Raw genomic sequence first — 9,209 nt, forward strand, 5'->3', positions numbered from 1 at the left:
TCAAAGCACCACCGGGGAAAGAATGGCTGCCAGGCAACTGTGAACTAAACAAATTCTGGAGCTTATACAGAGTTGGGAGACGCTTAAAGTTTGAACAACCAGAGTGAAAAGACCTCATTGGACGCCAAGGGCTTTGAGTAGAGTACCAGAAAGATCACACCTCAGGATTAGGACCAAACTAACCTAAAATAAAGGCTACTCTAGATCTTCCTCAAAAAAAGAATAGGTCAATCCATAAATGAATCAACTGCCTACAAAAATAAAATGCAACAGTCTTTAAAGGAAGGCAATCTAGGCTGGATGCAGGGACTCACACCTCGAATCCCAGCACTTTGGGAGGCTAAGGCAGGAGGGTTGCTTGAGCCCAGGAGTTCGGGACCAGTCTGAGCAACATAGTGAGACCCCCCACCCCATCTCTACAAAAAAATAAAAAAACTAACTTGCTGTGGTGGTGCTAATCTGTAGTTCTAGCTACTTGGGAGGCTGAGGTGGGAGAATCGCTTGAATTGGGAAGTTGAGGTTGCAGTGAGCTGAGATCACGCCACTGCTCTCCAGCCTGGGCAACAGAGCAGGACTCTGTCTCAAAAAAAAAAAAAAAAAAAAAAAAAAGACAACAATATAGATGCCTTTAGCATTTTATTCCAAATGAATTTTGAATTTTGTCAAATGCTTCTGCGTCTGCTAACCTTTAGCTAGTGTCATATTTTTTGGCGAAAGACTGAATGTTTTCTCTAAGACGAGGGCCAGGGAAAGGAAGTTTTCTTTCATCACTTCTGTTAAACATTTTGCTGTGATCCTAGCCATACAAAAAGTCAAGAAAAAAGAAACAAAATCACATATGTTGGAAAGGAAGACGTAAAACATGATTGTGACCATAGAAAATCTCAAGGAGTTCATACAAAAGCTGCTAAAACCAAAAAGTGAATTTAGTAAGGATGCAGAACACAAAATCAATATACATAAATAAATTGTATGCCTATATATCAGTACGAACAATTGGAAAATGAAATAAAAATCCTATTTACAATACCAAAGAATAATGTTTTAGAATAATATGATTAATATTTAGAATAACACACACACACACCCTGTGTACTGACAACTCTAAAACATTTCTCAAAGAAGTTAAATTGGTATTAAATGGATGAATGAACCAGAAGAGCCAAAATTATTTTGGAAAATAGTAACAATTCCTAAGATTTACACAATTGATTTTAAGACTACTATAAACAATAGTGATCAAGACACTGTGATATTGGCAGAGGATAGACATATAGATCAATGAACTAGAAAGGAGTCCAGAAATAGACCCGCATATATGGTCAATTGATTTTTTTTAAATAAATAGGGCAAGGTGGTTCAATTGGGAAAATAGAGTCTTTTCAACAAATGGCACTGGAACAACTGGGTATATGTGTGGGAAACAAAGCAAAACAGAAACAAACAACAAACATTAGTTCCTATCTCATGCCGTATACAAAAATTAACTCTAAATGGATTACAGACCTAAATGCAAAAGCTAAAACTACACAACTTCTAGACTAAAACATAGAAGGATATCTTGGTAAACTTGAGGTAGGCAAAGACTTCTTAGACAGGATACAGAAAGCACCAACCATGAAGAAAATATTGACAAACTGAGCTTCATCAAGATACAAAATTTCTGCTTTTAAAAGACAATATTAATTAAAAGAAAAGTCACCTGGGTACTTGAAAAGTCAAGTCACTGACCGGCAGAAGATATTTGTAATACATAAATCTGGCAAAGGATTCATATGTAAATCTCAGTAATAAAAAGATAACTTATGGCCTGGCGCGGTGGCTAATGCCTGTAATCCCAGCACTTTGGGAGGCTGAGGCGGGTGGATCACCTGAGGTCAAGAGTTCAAAACCAGCCTGGCCGATATGGCGAAACCCCATCTCTCTAAAAATTACACAAAAAAATTAGCCAGGCATGGTGGTGCATGCCTTTTTTCCCAGCTGCTGGGGAGGCTGAGGCAGGAGAATCACTTGAACCCAGGAGGTGAAAGTTGCAGTGAGCTAAGATTTGTGCCCCTGCACTCCAGCCTGGGCGACAAGAATAAAACTCCCTCTCAAAAACAAACAAACAAAAAAAAAAACCCCAAAAACTTACTTTTTAAAAAGATAAAATATTTGAACAGACATACTACAAAAGGAATATATATATATATATATATATATATATATATATATATGCATGGCCAAGAACCACACAAAGCAGCTCTGGTTATCAGGGACATGCAAATTAAGACCACACAGAGATACTACTACACACCCACAAAAATGGCAAAAAGTAAAGGATTGATAATACCAAGCATTGGTGAGGATGCAGAGAAACTAGAACTCTCATATGTTGCTGGTAGGAGTGCAAAATGTTGTCAACATTTTGGAAGCAGTTTGACAGTTTCTTATAAAGTTAAATATACACTTATATGATCCATAAATTCTACTCCAGATTTTTACCCCAGAGAAATGAAAACATATGTCTACAAAAAGAGTTGTACGAAAATTTTCATAAAGACTTTAATCAGAATGGCCTAACACTGGAAACAATCCAAATCTTCATCAGTGGGTAAATGGATAGGCAAATGGTGGTAGACTCACGCACCAGCATACTACTCGGCAATGAAAGGAGCCACCCACTCACATATGCAACAACATGGGTGAATCCCAGGTAGATCAGACTCGGTGAAAGAAACCACAGAAGATCACAAACCGTATTATCACATTTATGAAGTTCTTGGGCAAGCAAAGCTGCCTGTAGATAGAAAAATCAGATCAGTGGCTGCCTGGAGTCGGGCCTGTGGGGGTGAGAGGAGGAGAGATAGGCTGCAAAGGGAGAAGGAGTGAACTTGGTAAATATTTTGACTGGGGTGGTAGTGATAAGGACATACACATTTTTTTTGACTCATCCACTATGCACTTAAAATGAATGTATTAACATGTACTGAATGTTAGTTTTACTTCAATAAAAAAAATTTGTTTTAAATAGACTAAAGAGAAATAATAACCAAATGCAACATCTGATCCTCAGTTGGATGCTGATTTGGCAAAACCAAAGCTATAAAAGATATTTTTAGGATGACTGGGAAATTTTGCATATGGCTTGGCTGTTAAATAATATTATAGAATGGGTGTTCATCTTCTTAGGTGTTAAATAGAGGCATCTAACTTCCTGTTCTTAGGAGATCCATGCTGAAGTATTTAGGAATGAAACATACGATTGTCCATTTATTGTTAAGTGGTTCAATAACAACAAAAATACGTACACAAATGCAGAGATGAAACTCATCTGGCAAGCATTGAAATTGTTGAAGAAGATGGAAGACATATAGATTTTCACTGTACTTTCAACATCTCTGACTTTTCAACATTTTCCCATAACTTTCCACAATAATAATAAAAATTGGGGGGAAAAAGTTAATGTTGAGTTGTTACAGCTTACTCCAAAGTCTATAAATTCTTCCTTAGAAGATAACACTTACAAAAACATGGTTGCAGTCATAATTTCCTCCAAATTCTTCTAAGAGCTTGGTTTTCAACAGAACCCCTGGCCCAAACAGCAATGCCAACGTTAGCAGTAAAGCCACGCTGTGATGGGATGCCCAGTGGTTGGAGCTTGTTTGGCCTTCCAGCCTCCTTGGCTGGTGGCTGGGGCAAGGATGATGGCAACGTGCTGGATCAGGAACACCAAGGCTGTGGGAAGGAGTGGGCAGCGGCTGGGGCCTCTTTTCCACTGTCCTCCATGGGAGGGAAGTAAATGGTTAACCAGTTACCCACCCCCGGAACTTTGCAATCCTTCTCTGCACCTGCACAGGGCATTCTCTGGCTGAATTCTGCCAGCCAAACTAAAAGTCTCATAACAAAGTCATGGGATAAACAAGGCCCAGGTGATCCTGTTTGCTAAACAGTGAAAACCAGATCATACAGGCACTTTACAAAAGGCTACACACATACACAAAAGTGTCTCCCTGAAGACCTCAAATTCACTGTTACTCTGGGACAGTACCCAGAGCCTCGGACTGATGAGGTTTTGGGAAGGTGAGGTCTTGGAGATATTGTGGGAAGGATAAAATTCCGGAAAATGTTTCCTTAGTAGGTGGGAGGGAGGAGGGTGGAGCCAGTGAAGGGGAGGGAAATAGAGTCTAATGGGCTGAGGAAAGGATGAGGCAGTGAGGTCTTTTGCACCTTGGCAGGTGAGGGGGCTGAGTTCAAGGAGAACATGTGGCAGATGGTGTGGGAAGTTACAGAAACTTCTTCAGGGGTTAAAGGCAGGAAAAAGCTCACTGGGTTTGGCCGCTTTGTGGGCCCTGGGGACCAAGGCCAGAGTAATTTCCTAGGGGTGGGAAGGCGGAAGGGCCTTCAGGATTGCACAGGAAGGGAGGAAATGGAAGCCTGGGGCACAAATAATTTTGTCAAGAAGTTTGATCCTGTATGGTGATGGCTGCAGAAGTGGGCATCTGGGTGGGGATGGAGGAGAGGGTTTTGCTCTTTAGTGTCTGGAGCCCTGAGTGTACTCAGGCTGAGTGGAGAGAACCGGCTTATTACAGAAGAGGAGCGTCTTCTGCTGCAACCCTCTCCTTGGCAATGAAAGCAGAAGCAGCAGCAGCAGCAAACAGGAGCATCTGGAAAGAGTCTCTTTGAGAACCTGAAATTGGCCACAGTGGTTTTTGAGGAAGGAGCTACTGAAAGCCAGTTTTCCTAAAATAAAATCATGCTGGTCAGACTCATGGTTATAAGAAGCAGAAAGCTAATGAGAGTAGCTGCAGAGAAGAGGGGCTGGTTGTAAGCTGTGCATGTGCGAGCCTTGGAGGAAGGCTGAGACCACACTCAGGGCTACCAAAGACCGATGTAAGAGGTGCTTTGTTGTTATTGTGTTGACAATTTAAATGTTCCTTATCGTTTTCCAGAACAGAATGGTCAAGAGAGCAGAACTTAGGAATGTGGATTCTAATGCCAGCTTCATACTGCTTGGGCAAATTTGCTTCTGAGCCTGAGCTTCAGTGGCACAGCACATTTCCTTTCCACATTCCAGATGTTGAGGAGTAAATGAGTGTGAATGCAAAGAACATTTAGCACAGTGTGACGCACACTATAATGACCATCGTATTTACTTCTATGTGCAATGCGTATTTCCTTAGGCAAAGGAAAAATCATTCTAAATATATCCCCCTTCTAAAGCTACAATCCTGAACTACAGAACAGTTAATTGAGGTGTTGCCCTGCTAGCCATCAGCCTTCACTCTCACACGGGACATTCCTCTGGTTAGCTCTGCTTGAGTCCTCCTGTGCTGGGCCCTGCAAATTCCACAAGCATGGTTAGCAGCAAGAGGTTAAGGAATGCTCTCTGTAGGCCAACATGCCCCTCAGTCTGAACACTGGACATACAGTTGAGTCAGGCCTTGTGCCTTTGTACAAGATTTTATTAAAGGCCTTTTCAGGACAACATCCAGACGCCAGACACAGCTGTCCAGGAGAACCTGTCATGTTGTAGGGATTGGCTGGGGCATGGCAGGCACTATGGCTTCCTCCCCACCCTTCTGTTCTGAGATGGGGGTAGTGGACAGTACTTCATCTTTGGGTTCCACGATGCTCATGTGCTCAGGAAGGGCCTTCCTAGAGTCAGTCTTACCAGTTGGGTCCCACGGCAGCATGACCTTCCCTTGATGGCCAGCACACCCTGTTGGAGCAGCACCTGGCACATGGTGGTGTCAGTGAGGTAAACAGAGTTCCTGCTGAGGATCATCAGGCCATCCACAAACTTCCTGCATTTAGAGTTTTCAGACACCACAGCCTTGAAGCCTGTGGCCCCCTACGCCCTGCCTGATGAACCACAGCACACCATAGCAGGCCCTCTGCGCTGCAAGCCCTCCCAGGAGGTAACACTGAGACTCCACCTGGGCAAACACACACAGACCTCTTGTGGCTACCTTTCCAGCAAAAAGCTCTACACTGCCCTCTGCAAGCCAAACCTCTTCTGAACTACAGCAGGCAATTTCCGAATCTGCCAGCCCTTCTCACCAAGAATATTCTGTGTTTTGGTGGCTAAGATTATGATTTTGAAGCAGCGTCATTTGTCTAGAGTAATAATTGAGGTTCATTGCCTCACACCAAGGAAATCAAGGATGTGGACACCTAAGGAGTGAGGTTAAGAGCAGAGGTTTAATAGGCAAAAGAAAGAAAAATCTCTCTCTCCTGCAGAGACGGGCTCCCAAGCAGGTCTTTCAGTTTCATGGTGAAATGCACAGGGTTTTATAGATGAGCTTGAGGAGGCGGTTTCGATTGGTTGGACCAGGTGTGTCATTTACATAGCTTGTGAAGAAACTGCCATGCCACCCTTATTTTTTATTATGTAGATGGGTTCTCTACCTGGCCTGTGCCATTTTGCCTGTTCCTTTATTGTACACGTGGTTGACAAAGAAAAGAGAAGATGGAGCCTCCGTGTTGAACATGCCTGGCCCCCAGGTAGCCTTTTCCTATTGGCACAGCTGCTGGCATTCACCATGCAAGCTTCCAGCTTGTTTTTCTATGTTTGCAGCTCAATTTTACAGGCTGCTCTTTGTTAGAAAATAAATGATTTGAGGGCTGCTTTTTGTTAAGATAGAAGTCTTGCCGAGGATTCTCTTACCCTCACTATCTGCCTAAATAATTTATTTTAAGCTCTTGTATTAATTCCTGTCCTGGTTGACATAACTTGGACCTCAACTCCAGAGTAGCCATCCTCAGCCAGCTCTCGAGTGAGAACTTTTTCAGTTCTACTTTGAGGATTCCGTCAGTGACAAACTTCCTCTTCTTGGAGATCTGCACCCCCCCATCCTGCCACCGTGTGCCTCTGAAATGAAGGGCCGATGCGAGAGTTTTATCCTTTCTGCAGCAGACTCCTTCTCTTGCAGGCAGGTACCTGCTTGTCTTTGAACAAAGATAGACCCCTTTCTCCTCTCTTGGTCAACCAGTGTCCTCCACTTACTCGAAGTTTCTGCTCTTGAGTTTTGTTTATATAGGACCCGTATGGAAGCTCCTTAGTGCCCCTTGCCCTCTTTCTACACCACGGCACTTCTATTGCAGCCAGCAGTCTCGGTCTGCTAGATTCCCTGTTTCTCACTGAGAATCTATTTTTGAAGCTGGCCTCACAGGTCCTAAGTCCCTCTCTGCCAGGATGACCAGCTTGTCCCAGGTGGCTCAGAACTTTCCTAGTTTCAGCACTGAGAGTTTTGCATCCTGGGTACCCCCTCAGTCCCAGGCAAACCAGGATGCTTGGTGACCCCCACCCTGTCTCTGGAAGGGCTGCCCTTGAATCAGTTGCCCACCTCAGGCTCATCGGCCAAGAGAAGGTGATTCGGGTCGCCTGGTGTCCAGCAAGGCCTCAGTCTTTCAGCAGGGGTGGGTGGCTTCTCTGGGAGAGGGACCATGAATTGGGCCAGAAATGATCAACCTCTCTAGTTAAAACTATACTTAGATGAATCACTCATTAGAAGGGAAGGAAGTGAGGCATTATAAGTATACGTGTAGCAGTTTGATGCAGTAGAAAGCACATTGAATTGGAAGTCAAAATGCCTGGTTTCTGCCACTGAACAGCAATAAAATCCCAGCATCAAACAGTTCATCTTTCTGAGCCTCAGTTTCTCCATCTGTAAAATGAAAGGTTTAATTTAGGGCCTGCTTCCTTTTTAACTTATGTTAGAGTTACTCCATATTCTTCAAGACATAGTCTGCTATCATCATTATTAAATTCTTCCCTTTCCTCTCCTCCCTTCTTCCCTGTTCCCCTTCCTTTCCCTTTCTCCCTTCCCCTCCCTCCTTTCCTTCCTTCCTTCCTTCCTTCGTTCCTTCCTTCCTTCCTTCCCTCCTTCCCTCCTTCCTCTCTCCCTCCCTCCTTCTCCATTCCCAGCACTAATTCCTTTCTTCCCAACAGGCCACTACATCAAAGTGAAAGGTATTTATCCTTGAATAGGTATGTAGTTTTATAAGATATGAGTATTATTTCATGTATTTATTTAAAATTTACATGTATTACATTATGTTATAGTCCTCATTTGCTTCCTAACGTTTCTTACTCAGCACCATTTAAAAATATATCTGTGGTGCTGGCTGTTGGTCTTTAAAGCTCCTTCCAGAGTGGCACTTTATGAACCTTGTTTAGTATTGCAGAACGCTCTGTTATCCAAAGTTCTTCTACTTTGAATCAAATTATTGGTGGGCTTTTTAGAGGGGACCAAAGGGACAAGAAAGTATTACTCCAATGTTGGGCAACTTTGGTCTGCATGAAGGGACCCAAACGGATTAATATATAGAGGACATTAAAGAGGAATAAATGAAGTACTGGATGACAAGAACCATTGTGAATTCATCTTTGGCCCTTAATCTTGAAACTATGAAGCCGTCTATGAAGCCAAAACTATGAAGCCGAATTCCCATGCATGATTCCTGGAGTAGCTTACCTCCTATGTGGAGCTGGCAGACATTCTCCAAGAGGAGGCAGGAAGAGTTCTCGGGCTCTCACTCATATATCATCAAGCATAGAAAAACTGCTTAAGACCTCAGCCAGAGATTGAACCCAAATCACAAGACCTGTCCCCGGGGGGCCAATCTCTGTGGCTCAGAGGAGGCAAAGGAGACCCAGCCGCATCCCCCCCAGAGCGTTCTGTGGTTGTTAGCAGACCGGCTAGTGCTTCGCAGGTTGAGCAGCTCTCTTGGTGGCATCGAGGCTGAGGGAGCCATGTGGAGTCTGGGAATGGGCTGCGGGTGGGGAGCAGCTGTGGAATAGCCCCTCCTGGCTCTGCCTGCCTACGACTGGGAGAACAGTTTCCATTTCAGGCAGCAGCAATTCACACTGGGTGGTCTCTGCCTTCCCTCCCTCAGTGCCTCAGTGCCTCAGTGCCACAGGCAACTGCCAGCAGGCTGAGAAGAGCGCAGCTCCCCTTGGAGGACAGCAGCCTGCACGAGGAGGCTGTTCTCCTCTCCCACACTTTTGGCTCACAGGGTCTTCGTCTCCACTCAGGCCTCTCAGCAAGCTCTGGCAAGACCTCTTGCAGCTCCACTGGTGAGGCCTGTGGGCCAGGGCAGGGGCGGGGGTTGCTTTATGTTCCCCCGATGACACACTTCCTGACCTACCTCAACTTTATAGAGGCACATGTTGACTTTATTCCAGGCCTTAACTATTTCTGTTCATTTGAACATGTAAAACAAAC

At 44.0% G+C, this 9,209-nt stretch overlaps 1 pseudogene; it reads right to left on the bottom strand.

Moving 5' to 3' along the window:
• Nucleotides 1-5,504: 5,504 nt before the first annotated feature.
• LOC100586505 lies at nt 5,505-8,436 on the bottom strand (annotated as a pseudogene).
• Nucleotides 8,437-9,209: the final 773 nt, after the last annotated feature.

This window comes from Nomascus leucogenys, chromosome 18, assembly GCF_006542625.1.
Source record: "Nomascus leucogenys isolate Asia chromosome 18, Asia_NLE_v1, whole genome shotgun sequence".
In the NCBI taxonomy this organism is placed as follows: Eukaryota; Metazoa; Chordata; class Mammalia; order Primates; family Hylobatidae; genus Nomascus; species Nomascus leucogenys.